Source organism: Chrysemys picta, chromosome 4, assembly GCF_011386835.1.
Source record: "Chrysemys picta bellii isolate R12L10 chromosome 4, ASM1138683v2, whole genome shotgun sequence".
Lineage (NCBI taxonomy): Eukaryota > Metazoa > Chordata > Testudines > Emydidae > Chrysemys > Chrysemys picta.
The window spans coordinates 5,641,802-5,654,921 of record NC_088794.1 but is presented as its reverse complement, the minus strand read 5'-3'; the positions used below and the strand labels follow the sequence as shown (position 1 = coordinate 5,654,921).

General features: G+C 45.7%; 1 protein-coding gene and 1 long non-coding RNA gene across 5 annotated transcripts in view; one reads left to right on the top strand and one right to left on the bottom strand.

The window, feature by feature from the left end:
* The window catches only part of LOC135982857 (tripartite motif-containing protein 10-like), a 42,117-nt gene that overhangs the window by 6,497 nt on the left and 22,500 nt on the right, over positions 1 to 13,120 (top strand). The gene's annotated exons all lie outside the window — the stretch shown is intronic.
* LOC135982858 (uncharacterized) lies at positions 295 to 6,505 on the bottom strand. Its single transcript, XR_010600353.1, has 2 exons — positions 5,576 to 6,505; positions 295 to 5,543 (listed from the first exon to the last, which is right to left on the bottom strand). It is a non-coding gene; the product is annotated as an uncharacterized LOC135982858 (long non-coding RNA).

Below are 13,120 nucleotides of genomic sequence, written 5' to 3'. Positions count from 1 at the left end.
ATAGGGTCATAATTCAAAATGATCTGGACAAACTAGAGAAATGGTCTGAGTTAAATAGGATGAAGTTTAATAAGGGCAAATGCAAAGTGCTCCACTTAGGAAGGAACAATCAGTTTCACACATACAGAATGGGTAGTGATTGTCTAGGAAGGAGTACTGCGTAAAGGAATCTAAATATGAGTCAACAGTGTGACACTGTTGCAAAAAAAGCAAACATGTGTCGGGGACTTTTTAACCCAGACGGCAAGGTTCGTTGTCTGACCGCAGAGTGAGAGACAGGCAACACCAGCAAGGTCCAATACAAGCTCTTTATTGAAGAGTGCACACAACAATAGAGAGCGGCCCGTCTCCAGAGAGAACCAGCCACGATTACAATAACTAGTGAGATTATATAGACAGTTCCGTCGCGTCATAGTTAAAGCAACCCAATCCCCTCCTTTACTAGTTAAAAGCTTCTAATATTCATGCATATCTATGTTCTTTGACAGTACAAACAGTTCATGATGCCTCAGCAGCTTCTTATCAGCTTTTTCGTCATGCACTAGAAACTAGGAGAAAGTAGGGAGTTAAGAACAGAAACAGGGAGTGGAGACTGCAAGTCTCCATATGTCCAAACAAACCGTTCCTAGTACATTTGGTACAAGAATACGGCCCCCCGCCCTTTATCTCATTCTTTGTAGCCCAAGCAAGCATGTCCTCATGTTTCACAGAGAGACAGGAATGGCCCAGCAACTACAGTTAGCCTAACTTTGGCTAAGCTGGCCAAACAACCTGTTCTATACTCCATTTTCTTTGGACCTAACAGTCCCCCCTTTGTCCCTGGAGTACCTCGAAGGGACTCCTGGGACAACTAACTACTGTGAGTGGTAAACTTGGGAGTTTGTTACCTTTGGACAGAACACACCTTGGCGCCCATCCAACGTTCAACTTTTATCATAACATACAAGGCCAGTAAGCCGCATATAATTACAACGGCGCTTCGGAGTACATTATGGAGCCAACCACCTATGTCTGGAATCCAACTGAACAGGTTACTCCTCCAGGATTCAATTCGCTTCCCTCCGTGGTCCTTTGCTACCTCCATAAGGTGGTTTGCTTTTTCCCAAGTGGCATTATAAACGTCTGGGACATACACACAGCATTCTTGTCCAATTAATGCACATGTTCCTCTCTGAGAGGCCAGTAAAATATCTAGAGCCAAGTGGTTCTGGAGAACCATCTGCCTTAGTTTTCTCTGTGCGGTTGCCAAGTCCACCAGGGCATCGGCGTTAGTCTAATTTCCCAGATGTCTCGGTGAATTACCCAATCCCACATGCATCCTCCCCATGGACCCGGCAGGATTCGGTATGTGGGAGCCCACACCTCCCTAACCGGTCCATATGCTTGGAAGGAGCATTGAGAATGTCTGCACTTCCACCAGGAAGTCTCCAAGTATTTCTTTATGGCCACAGATCAGATGGTACTCCTGATGTGTCTGTAAGGGCAGTGGGCCAAACCTGAACATGCTACATCCCACTGCAATGCCTTCCCAGCCTCAGTGATATTCAATACCATCTCTGTCAGCAACTTTTGGGTCATAGAACTAAGGACGGAGATAACATGTAACTCACCAATTCCAGCCTGTACCTGGGTTAGCTGTGCTCCACAAATAAGGCTTGTGGCGTTTTTTAGTTGCCCTAATTTCTTATCATGTTTTTGGTTCTTAAAAATATTTTAAACTGCTGCTGTACTATTGGCCCTATCCCATAGGGATCCGGTCAAGTCTCTTTTCTTTTTAGAGGAAATAACCCAAGCCCTCTGTTGTGCTAATCTAATAGCAGCCCCTTTTGCATTTAAAATCCAATTAGGGAAGGCAATACATGCTGAAGGACTTATCGAAAACACAGGGCGCAGCCTGTAGAATAAACCCCAAAATTCAATCAAAACCACATTCCCAAGCATGGGTCCCGCAAGTTTCTTCCTGCCAGTGTATAATTCTTTGTTTCTTCACCAGGGTCAGTTCTTAATGTTTTTTTGTAGTCAGGAATTCCTGGACTTTGGTGGTTCCAATGAAGCAAGTGTTCCTTCTTCTCTTTTTCTGAAACAGTGTGGTTCAGCATCATACAGGGGAGAGGTTACTAGCACATCACCCTGTAATGGGTTTTGCTTCTTTTAGGAAAAAATCCAAAGGCACAGTAGTTCTGTCAGTGGACAAGGGAGAGGTTACTAGCACTTCACCTTGTCTTTTTTTCCTTTTCCCTGCTGTTCAGAAGGCACAGCAGAGTTAGAAGGAGGAATAGGCTGATCATCAGTCGGAGAGTCCTCCCGAGGTGGAGGGGTCTTTTTGCAGTGAGAAGCATGGGTCCAGGCAGGTAGTCCTTGGCACTTCACAGTGGTGTTGGTGGTTAACAGGACTTGGAAAGGGCCTTTCCAGTGGGGAGCCAAAGCAGTCTTTCGTTGATGGACTTTACGTAGACTCAGTCTCCTGGTTTCAATGAATGGCAGGACTGCTAGGGTCTTTAGGTAGCACTTCTTTACCTGTGAGAAAAACCTAACACATTTCATTAATGCCTGGCAGTGTTTTGCAGATTTTACAGCTGCTTGGGCACATTCAGGCCCCCCTTTTCTTGGCTGTCAGCCAAGTCTTAGCTGTGGGCAGTGCCCTTGGATGGGCCAGCATCTTATCTTTAGACTGAGCTTGCCAGCTATTTTTTTTTCCAGTTAACTCGTTCTGTTCTTTTTCTTTTTTCTCTTCTTGGCTTTTTTTTAACTTACAAAGGAAACTTCCACTCTTCACTCATACACCTTTTCCCAACAATGAACACATACACATTGCCATTATCCAGTACATTAGTCTTATTATTCAATGTATGCCATGTACACCTTTTTAGTAAAATAACTTTTATACAGAGCTTTGGAGCAACAAACCAGGACAAGCACACCCACCTTTGAGGAGTCCACTTGGTACAACCTCTTGTGTCCAATAGCTTTCCTCCCTCCCCAGCCCTCTGGCTAGAAATCTGAGGTAGCCAGAAGGATCCCATGTGCAATATGGGGAGTGGGTTAACCTTCCATGTCCTTGCTTCCAAAGACTGTTGATATGCAAATTTTAACACCATTTTTTCAATTAAAAGATCTGACCAATGAAGCTTTTTTTTTTTTAAGCAAATGTATTAGACTTTAATATATCACATTTTTCCTGATTTATTTAAACACTTTGTATTCCAAGTTGAATAAAACAAGTATCTGCTTTTTGATTTAACCCTTCTATTTAATTTTGAACTAGACTGTCTTATGAAAATATTAAACCCAACAATTCTGGCCACAAGACAAACACCACAAGACAGGACAAAGAACACAAAAATAATTCCTATTGTACCAGTAAATGCATGGTACGTTGAATGCTGTTCAGCTGGCATCTGTTTTCTCTGATGATTTGAAAGACATTATTTACTTCAAATATTTCCTTTATATACACATACTCTTGTTGATTTTAGGCAAAACAGAGGAATTACCCCATATTTCCTTGTATTTGTTTCATAGGCAGCCCAGGTTTCAGTGGCTTCTACCTTATTAGTTAGGAAATTGCATTAATACAGATGCTTTCTGGCTTGCTTCCAGATCCAAAGTTATCCACAGCTTAAAGATTCTTACTTTAAAAAAGGACACAATTAACTTTCCCAGACTTTTGATTGCCTTTTACTTCTAACTCCTGCTTTCAAACACACAGTGATCTGAAAAAGACAACACAACCTATATTGGTAGGCTTGCATTTCTTTTACCTCTACTACAATATACACTGCACATGTTCTGGGGAAAATGCACATCCTCTCCACAATTCAATTTCCACAACACTAGCCACATCAATTTCTACACAAGGTGTAACTGTTTCTTTTATGCTTACAAAATCTCCATGCACCCACAGCAAAGTGACAGCTCGACCACACAGAGCCAGGGGCACTGTCCTTCTATCTCTTTAGCAGATCTTTTATCTGCTATTTTGTTACCCAAAAACAAATTTAAATCTTTTATTCTTCTGGCTTTGACTACCCTGCTGCAGCCACAACCTTTGGTCTTTATTTAAAACATTTTTAAATCTTGTAGCATTAAGTCACTTTAAGGATTAAATGCTAAATACCTTAAACAACACTAGTTTCCTGTGCCTGGCAAAAGTATTCTCGGTTTTGCAACTTTAAACAATACCAATTCATCTCAAACTTATAAAATACAGATTGTACACAGCAGGAGTGTTCTTCAGCAAATTAGACTAACGTATTCATAGTCGAATAATTCCACTTAAATAACTTCTTGCCTGGATTACTTACAGAAATTCTTACCAAGTTTCACTGCTTAATTCCCTCTAGCAACTATAGGGTTAACTTCTCACCTTTTTTTTTTTTTAATCACTTGCTTGTCTCCCAAAACGACACCCAATCAACTCAGATTTTACCCTTCCAAATATTGTCCTGGGGATTTGAAATCACCATGCTTATAATTACTTCCTTCTTTTCTTCCAGTATGCCCTTAAAGTTTCCAACCTGTTTTCTAATCTATTTGTTGACTGCCCACTTGGGCCCGATCCTGCTTTTCTCACTGAACCGTCCCTTCCATGGGCACCGGCTTGTTCCACTATCAATTTAGATAGGAGCGTGGGCTTCTCAACTAGCCCCCATCCTTCCTGGTCTCTTCCCTTAAACATTCTTACTTACAAGGCTACCCGAGTCCTCCCTCGTGAGGCTTGCCACTTGGGCAAAACGCATGACCCATTGGCATTTAACTATTCAATTTTCTCTTGTGGCAAACACACTGCTGTTACAGCATATGCAAACACAAATGGTTAAATTCTGACAAGTCCCTGATGGACCGGTACTTGCTTAGCCAGTGCTTCCTTTTCTGCCTGGAAGTCCTGTCTCAAGGCTTGCAACTTGCCCTGGGCGTAGGTTTGAGTTGCTGCCTGGTTCATGATTTATGTTCTTAATCGCTTCATTCTAGTTATCAAGTATACAACTTTTCCCTTTTCTCCAACTTCTGTATTGCCCAGTCCTGCTACGACTAGGGTAGATCCACCTGACACCCTTCCCAGTCAACCGGGGTGGAGATAGGAATGCTTAACCCCTCTCCAGTTCTCAGACTTACTGCGGCTGAGAGTGGGCACACTTTCATACTCACACACGTAGGTCCAGATTGGCCACGTCTTTAGTCGGGGACAAATGAGTAGTAAAGGAAAGCCATTGAATTTGGCATGTTTCTCATTTAGATTTAGTCAAACCGGTTGTTCCAGAGATTTCCTTCCAATTTCTAAGTACCAGAGACAACGGGCCGTCCCCCGGGCATTTACTGCCGACTTGTCCCATTTAGCCTGTAGGGCCTCAAACCCTATCCCGGGGCCTCAAACCCCTTTCTGGGGCCTCAAACCCCAACCCGGGGCCTCAAACCCCTTTCTGGGGCCTCAAACCCCAACCCGGGGCCTCAAACCCCTTTCTGGGGCCTCAAACCCCAACCCGGGGCCTCAAACCCCTTTCTGGCGATCGCTTACCTTATTCAGGGACTCGAACCCCGAAGACCTGACCTCCCCAGGGACTCGAACCCCGAAGACCTGGATCCTACTCAATGGGTAGGTGGACGTTGCTGGGTTTCTACGGGCTTCAGCTGGTTCACAGAACTCGCCTTATCGCCGACGCAGGGATCAGGTTACCGGGCAAGGCTCCTCGAAGCCAGAGGATGCGCGCTGCGTTGCTTCGGAGTCTGATCCCTCACCGGAGAGTCAGACGAGTCCCGGCGGAGTCGCCAAATTTGTCGGGGACTTTTTAACCCAGACGGCAAGGTTCGTTGTCTGACCGCAGAGTGAGAGACAGGCAACACCAGCAAGGTCCAATACAAGCTCTTTATTGAAGAGTGCACACAACAATAGAGAGCGGCCCGTCTCCAGAGAGAACCAGCCACGATTACAATAACTAGTGAGATTATATAGACAGTTCCGTCGCGTCATAGTTAAAGCAACCCAATCCCCTCCTTTACTAGTTAAAAGCTTCTAATATTCATGCATATCTGTGTTCTTTGACAGTACAAACAGTTCATGATTCCTCAGCAGCTTCTTATCAGCTTTTTCGTCATGCACTAGAAACTAGGAGAAAGTAGGGAGTTAAGAACAGAAACAGGGAGTGGAGACTGCAAGTCTCCATATGTCCAAACAAACCGTTCCTAGTACATTTGGTACAAGAATACGGCCCCCCGCCCTTTATCTCATTCTTTGTAGCCCAAGCAAGCATGTCCTCATGTTTCACAGAGAGACAGGAATGGCCCAGCAACTACAGTTAGCCTAACTTTGGCTAAGCTGGCCAAACAACCTGTTCTATACTCCATTTTCTTTGGACCTAACACATGGTTCTGGGATGCATTAGCAGGAGTGTTGTGAGCAAGACATGAGAGGTCATTCTACCGCTCTACTCTGCATTGATTAGGCCTCAATTGGAGTATTGTGTCCAGTTCTGGATACCACATTTCAAGAAAGATGTGGAAAATTGGAGAAGGTCCAGAAAAGAGCAAAAAAAAAAAAAAGATAAAAGGCCTAGAAAACATGAGCTATGAGGGATGACTGAAAGAATTGGGCTTGCTTAGTTTAGAAAAGAGAAGACTATGGGGGGACATGATAGCAGTTGTCAAGTAACTAAAAGGGTATTACAAGGAGGAGTGAGAAAAATTGTTCTCCTTAACCTCTGATGATAAGACAAGAAGCAATGGACTTAAACTGCAGCAAGGGAGGTTTAGGTTGGACATTAGGAAAAACTTCCTAACTGTCAGGGTGGTTAAGCACTGGAATAAATTGCCTAGGGAGGTTGTGGAATCCCCATCACTGGAGGTATTTAAGAGCAGGTTGGATAGACATCTATCAGGGATGATCTAGATGATGCTTGGTCCTGCCGTGAGGACAGGGCACTGGACTTGATAATCTCTCAAGGTCCCTTCCAGTTCTAGTTTTTCTCTAAAAAAAAGAAGAACAGGAGTACTTGTGGCACCTTAGAGACTAACAAATTTATTAGAGCATAAGCTTTCGTGGACTACAGCCCACTTCTTCGGATGCATATAGAATTCTATATGCATCCGAAGAAGTGGGCTGTAGTCCACGAAAGCTTATGCTCTAATAAATTTGTTAGTCTCTAAGGTGCCACAAGTACTCCTGTTCTTCTTTTTGCGGATACAGACTAACACAGCTGCTACTCTGAAACCTAGTTTTTCTCTGACTTTTATGATTATGGTTTCTCTGCTGTGACAAGCTCTAAGTCTGCTTACAAGTATTAGTTGTGAAGCAGCATCGCCATCAGAGTCCATAACATACTGTGTGTTCATAATTACCTCGTATTATTTCCAAGGATTCTTTCTAAAACTTGTGCACTTTGTACTTTTGACATTACCATCAGGTTTTCTATCACAGCTGAGCCTTTACAAGGCTTTTCATCATACAACACCCTCTGTTTAGACAGTCAGTCGGTGGGTTGGTTTGTTCAATACCCTTCCTGAACCTTGGCACATAATTAGCTGCTGGCTTTTCCTTTACTTCACTGTTCCCCTTAGCACAGGCTTTTAATTCAATCATATCTTTGGGGATTTGGTACTTCAGGGTCCAGTAAGGTAAGGATGCAAAGGAATCCTGCATAGTGGCAGGCCCTTTATGGGCTGTGCAGATGCAAAAACCCCACTTCCCTCTTGGGGTTAACTTGTGGCCCTCACCCTCAGGACTGAGTCCTCCCACCCTGCAGCCTTTTCTGGAGGGTTGTGACTTGAGCTCCCTTGGTTAAGAGATTCTACCTGCTGATTAGCTGTGAATGTGTCTGACAGCACCTCTCAGCCACTTCCTTTGTGTTATCCACGAGGGGGAAGCTTCCTCCCCCCATCAGCAAAGTAATTTGCATTTTCACAGACACACAGCTGACTCTTTGCATGCTCAGCCTGCTGGCTCTTTGGTTTTAAATAGAGTTACCATATTTCAACAATCAAAAAAGAGGACGGGAGGAGCCCTGCCCTAGCCCCGCCCCGTCCTGTCCTAGCCCCGCCCCTGCCCCTTCCACTCCCTCCCACTTCCTGCCCCCTCAGAACCCCCAACCCTCCCCCCCACTCCTTGTCCCCTGACTGCCACCCAGGACTCCACCCCCTCCCTAAGCCTCCCTGCCTCTTGTCCCCTGACTGCCCTCTCCTGAGACCTTCCCCACATCCTAACTGGCCCCCTAGGACCCTACCCCCTACCTGTCCCCTGACTGCCCCAACCCTTATCCACACCCCCACCCCCTGACAGCCCCCCCCCCCCCCCCGAACTCCTGACCCATCTAAACCCCTCTGCTCCCTGTCCCCTGACTGCCCCCTCCTGGGACCCCTGCTCCTAACTGCCCTCCAGAACCCCACCCCCTACCTAAGCCTCCCTGTGCCTTGTCTCCTGATACCCCCCCCCACCTGTACCCTGACTGCCCAAAACCTTACACCCCCAACCCCCAGACAGCCCCCCCCCGAACTCCCAAACACCCCCCCCGCTCCTTGTCCCCTAACTGCCCCCTCCTGATACCCCCCCACCTGTACCCTGACTGCCCAAAACCTTACACCCCCAACCCCCAGACAGCCCCCCCGAACTCCTGACCCATCCAACCCTCCCCCCTGCTCCCTGTCTCTTGACTACCCCCCCCCCCCCAGCCCAGAACCTCCCTGCCGCTTCTCTGGCCCCCGGCCCCCTTACTGTGCTGCAGAGCAGCGCGCTCGACAGCGGAGGAGGGGAGCAGGGTTGGAGCTCCAGACGGCCGGAGGCCGAGGCGAACAGCCGGCCGGGGATCTGCGAATGCAGGGAGGGAGGGGGAGCGAGAGGAGGGGAGTGGGGTGTCAAGTTTCAGGAGAGAGGAGGGGGAAGTGAAGGAAGGGCTCTGGCTCTGGCTGTCGGAGCCCCAGCTGCTCTGTAAGCCGCGCGCACGCTCTGTATGGGGGGGGGGGAGGGGAAGTCCGGACATTGACAAATTCCCCCCGGATGCTATTTTTAACTTGAAAAAGCCGGACATGTCCGGGGGAATCCGGATGAATGGTAACCCTAGTTTTAAATCCATAGTCCTTGGAGACTCAAAGACTGGGTTCTGTATTAAAGAGATGCAGTCAATTTCCACCAGCATGTCAAAACTGGGATTTGGAGTGGAGGCTTGTCTGTTACCCTTCCTTGTGTCCCCGGAGAGCTAGCTGTGTGACTGCTTCCCCCCAGAAAGGTCAGCTACACAGTCCCGCCTTTGTGCCTGAGTTACGGGTTGCTTGCCTGGGTGGACAGAGGCTGAATCAGCCCCTCTCTCATGGGCATTTTCCCACAAGGGACCAACATGAGGATATTCATGTGCTAACCACATTACTTCCCCAAAATGCTGGCTAGGCAAAACCAAAGGATTACAGGGCTGCCTATATCCTACAAAATTCCTTTTCCCATATTCCCTTTCTGAAATTCCTTCCAAGTCACCTTCCTCTGTGGGATGTAGAGTGAAGTCAGATGGACATTACCACAATTTTTCAGGTGAGCAGTTGGAACAAGTTTCCCAGCAGGCAAGCTGCTGCTACTAACAGACAAATGTTTGAGGGCATTTCCCTCAGCTGGCAAGTTGCTATTCTCAACAACCAATGGCTTGAGGGAATCCTTCCTCCCTTCACAGTTCTCCTCGCTGACACCAGGTAAAGCAGAGGAGTCACATCCATACTTTGCCTGGGACCTAGTTAGAATATTAACCTGTTTAAACATAGCTATAATGTTATTACCTATCAAAATATCAGTGAGTAGCACATTTCTAATAGCAACCATTATATAGCAGTCAAAAAAGTGATCGGGATGTTAGGAATCATTAAAAAGGGGATAGAGAATAAGACGGAGAATATATTATTGCCCTTATATGAATCCATGGTACACCCAGATCTTGAATACTGTGTACAGATGTGGTCTCCGCATCTCAAAAAGATATACTGGCACTAGAAAAGGTTCAGAGAAGGGTAACTAAAATGATTAGGGGTTTGGAACGGGTCCCAATGAGGAGAGATTGAAGAGGCTAGGACTTTTCAGCTTGGAAAAGAGGAGACTAAGGGGGGATATGATGGAGGTGCATAAAATCATGAGTGATGTGGAGAAAGTGAATAAGGAAAAGTTATTTACCTGAATAATACAAGAACTAGGGGGTCACCAAATGAAATTAATGGGCGGCAGGTTTAAAACAAATAAAAGGAAGATCTTCACGCAACGCATGGTCAACCTGTGGAACTCCTTGCCTGAGGAGGTTGTGAATGCTAGGACTATAACAGGGTTTAAAAGAGAACTGGATAAATTCATGGAGGTTAAGTCCATTAATGGCTATTAGCCAGGATGGGCAAGGAACGGTGTCCCTAGCCTCTATTTGTCAAAGGGTGGAGATGGATGGCAGGAGAGAGATCACTTGATCATTACCTGTTAGGTTCACTCCCTCTGGGGCACCTGGTACTGGCCACTGTCAGTAGATAGGATACTGGGCTGGATGGACCTTTGGTCTGACCCTGTACGGCCGTTCTTATGTTCTTATATCACCCTTCAAATTTTCCCATTCAAAGTGGATTTTAGCCAGAGCCACACTCACCAAAAATTTGACCAAGGCTAGAAGATTTATACTTCTGCCAGGCAATCTCTCTATTTCCCTTACAAAACTTTCTTTAACCAAAGTAACATCAGATGCAGTATCGTGCCACCTGATACATTTAACACCATTCACTTTTGCACTTTTAATAAATGCTTCACTACCATCCCAAGGCTCAGTTGTAATATATTTTCCTCCTCCACAATTTCCTCTGAGACTAACGTAGTATCATTAGCATTTGCAGTATTAGCATTTGCACTCACAGTAGGAGTTGTGGGTGCAGATTGTGAGGTGGTTTTTAGTTGTGAGCAATTTGTCTTTATATGGCTGGGGGGTTCCACAGTGATGGCAAACAACCAACTTCCCCCTGGATAAGAGGTTTTAAAATCTCAGCTCCTTTGAGGTTTTTTTTAAACAAAGTTGAGATTAGGTTTATTCTTAAATGTTACTGTTAGAAGAAAAAAGAGCAGGTCGACCCAGAGGCGGATTGAGTAGATGGGATCTTTTATTACGATACTTGTTCCCCTTGACCCAATTGTTGAGTAAGCACTGGATTAGCTACAGCACACTCTTTTTTTAAATTTAAGTTAGTATGTAAACACCTATATTTGGTACAACACCCCAAAAACCCTTATTAAATAATAGACATGCCCATACAATTAGTATACCCACCCCTCTCTATTGTTCACAACATTACGCATATTATATGGGCATTTTTACCTTGAAAATACATTTCTTTGCAGTAATTGTAGCCACAAATTCCCATACTCAGCAGTTCACAGGGGAGGGAGGAAGGAACCATGACCCCGAGCTCGTTTATGTAGCTGGGAAAGTATCTTTTAGATCCCCACATTCCTTATGCAGCTTTGAGCTTATCTATTCCCAACACACTGAAGGGGAGGGCGAGGGATGACACTTATATATCAAGCGAAGAAATGGTGCCTGCCCGTGACTTTACTCCCCAATACCATACCAGCACACTAGTGGTTTCCCAGGTCTCTACTTAACCCTTATATATCCCAACAGTTACATCCCTTTTAAACGTCTGCAGAGGCACTACCCTTCCCCTGGGGTTTGTGTCCTTCATGAGCTCTTGCCTCAATATACTCATCAGCAATTTCTGTTGCCTTTATGTCACTGGTGACTCCCCACAGCAATTGCTCCTGTGCTATTAAATCAAACAGCTTGTCAAAGCTACCATTGGCCACCGCCTCAGTTACTGACTGTTTCGTATAGCCGTGCATCTTATGCCTATACTCTACTGGAGTGATATTGTCAGACATTCTAAGATTTCTAAATGTCAAGTGATATGACTCTGGGGTGACTTTAAACATTTCAATACCATTTCTTTAGAGCTTTTATACACCAAAGACTCACCGGTCTCCATTTCCTTAAGCACTTGTCTGGCTTTTTCAATTACTTTGGTTAAAAGAATAGGCATCCATTTATCTCGTGGAATCTTGTAGCTATCATGCAGTCTTTCAAAGGTGGAAAAAAATCCTCCATACAATCAGTCTTATAATAATAAGTTACCTTATTAACAGTTACTGCCCCTATCTTTATGTAGATTTTTAAGATCTTGTGTGTTCAGACCCTCATATGAGTGTGACTAACTCATTCTGACTAAAACTCAATATTAAATTTAAATGTTAAATTGAGTTGGGTTCTGATCTCAAAGCCCAGTTGACCTGTGCCGTGTGAATCCTGCCGACTACACTAATTGTCATGCTGCCTGGAGTGGCTCACAGCTCAGAGTGCGAAACTCAGGTCTGACTGTCAGAAATCAAGGCAGACACCCCAGAGTGGTGGTGTATTCTCTCATTAGATTTCACCAAGCCAGTAATAAGTGTACTCCTGGATCAGTATATTAGTTTTACCATGAAGTCACAGACAATCCTCTTTAGGCCCCCTAGCCTCCTTTTTATCACCCAGAAAAACTGAATGTTATTGTGAAAGGTTGTTAAAACCAAATTCACCATATATTAGGTTACTTCCAGCCCCAAAGGGCCAGTCATATACCTCAGGCCAAAATATACCTAAGGATCTCACCAAGAATAATGCTGTTGCCCACCAGTTCTCAAACTTTAGCAAACCAAGGACCCCATAGTGTTTTAAAAAATTTCCTGGGACCCTCTGCCCTGCCTCTAGACTAAGCCTCGTCCCTGCTTGCTCCATTCCCCCTTTGTTTGTCGCTCACTCTCCCACACCCTCACTCACTTTCACCAGGCTGGGGCGGAGGGTTGGGATGCAGGAGGGGGGTGAGGGCTCCAGCTGGGGGTGCAGACTCTAGGGTGGGGCCTATGATGAGGAGTTTGGGGTATGGGAGGGGACTCTGGGCTAGGGGTTGGGATGTAGGGGCTGAGGGCTCTGGCTGGGGGCATGAGCTCTGGGCTGCAGGATGGGACTCTGGGCTGGAGCAGGCAGTTGAGGTACAGGGGGGTGAGGGATACAGGGTCCCGGCCGTGCTTACTGTGGCTCTCAGGTACTGTGGCTGCCAGGTCCCTGCGGCCCCTAGGTGGAGGTGCAGCCAGTGA